Source organism: Microtus ochrogaster, unplaced genomic scaffold, assembly GCF_000317375.1.
Source record: "Microtus ochrogaster isolate Prairie Vole_2 unplaced genomic scaffold, MicOch1.0 UNK87, whole genome shotgun sequence".
Taxonomy (NCBI): Eukaryota; Metazoa; Chordata; class Mammalia; order Rodentia; family Cricetidae; genus Microtus; species Microtus ochrogaster.
The window spans coordinates 1,189,162-1,190,380 of NW_004949185.1; the positions used below are offsets into that span (position 1 = coordinate 1,189,162).

Sequence of the window (1,219 nt, forward strand, 5' to 3'; positions counted from 1 at the left end):
GCTATTCATACACTGCTGTACTCGCCAAGCTACCCCCTTAGCAGAGCTATTTTCCCCTTCGGGCCCAGGTTACACCTAAGGAGGATCAATTAGGTACATTTTCAGCAGAGGTAGACTCACGGCATTCCAGTGATGGGCAGGTGGGAGGCAGAGAGGAACAGTTAAATCGTGACAAGCTTTGAGAAACCAGGGTCCCCATTCACTGAACCTCTATCCAAGCTGTTTCAGGAAGCTGGGCGGGCACTCAAGAGGACCTAGACCTCACCTGAGAGATATGGAGGGCCTAGCAAAGGGGGCACTCTCTAATTGGATGCAGGTGACCTCATCCCCCAAGGGACACCTCCCCCCTAGACTGAGGGTGATTCATCTCTGTGTCTTCAGGCCTCTGCAGCTTCCTTCCTGGCAAGGAAGTGGGGGCAGGGACCTATACAGAGAGGCCGAGGCAGCTGGGGCCACCCTTATAGTTTCCTAAACCTTCATTCTCTCTGCTGGCCCACCTAATTTGTGGCTCTGGTTCTCCAAGGTCCCCTCACAGGCCGTAGGGCCAGAATCTCTACAGCATCACTACACCCAGGAGTAAAAATAGCTCCTGGAGGCGAATGTGAGGAGGGGACCACACCTAAGGGGTGGGCCTAGGCTTCAGTTGACTTCCCAGGGCCAAGAAAGAGGGACAGGCTGCCAGGGAAACCCCAGCGAAAAGGAGAAACAGACAGAACACACACCAACACATCGGCAGGATACAACTGACACACAGGCAAGACACACCGACAAGATGAACATGATGGGGGGAAGTGGTGAAAAGGAAGGCCCCAGAAGCGGAAGGTGGGGAGAAGGCACACACAGGGAGACAGACTCCCAGGACCGGGAGGGGCAGGTGCTGGAGGGCACAGGCCCGAGTGGGCTGGGCGACGAGAGCTGCAGCCAGCGGTTTGGTTTCCAAACCCAAAAGCGAGACCCGTTTCTCCTTGACCACACCCACAGAGGGAGGGGTGCTTTTTCTTCCACACCCATCAGCCTGGCATTTTCACCCAATCCAGGGGGTCTCCCGGCCCCATCTTCATCAGTAACGATTACTAAACTTTGATGTCCTTCCTGCCTTCTCTGGCTTCCCTCAGCCCAAGGGTGCTGCTTCCTGAGAGCGCCTTTCCGTCTTTATCAGTCTCTCTCTCTCTCTCTCTCTCTCTCTCTCTCTCTCTCTCTGTGTGTGTGTGTGTGTGTG

At 55.3% G+C, this 1,219-nt stretch overlaps 2 protein-coding genes across 2 annotated transcripts in view; both read right to left on the reverse strand.

Moving 5' to 3' along the window:
* The window catches only part of LOC101994656 (RT1 class I histocompatibility antigen, AA alpha chain-like), a 629,094-nt gene that overhangs the window by 214,547 nt on the left and 413,328 nt on the right, over nt 1-1,219 (reverse strand). The gene's annotated exons all lie outside the window — the stretch shown is intronic.
* Clic1 (chloride intracellular channel 1) overlaps nt 1-1,219 on the reverse strand; it is an 8,269-nt gene that overhangs the window by 6,284 nt on the left and 766 nt on the right. The gene's annotated exons all lie outside the window — the stretch shown is intronic.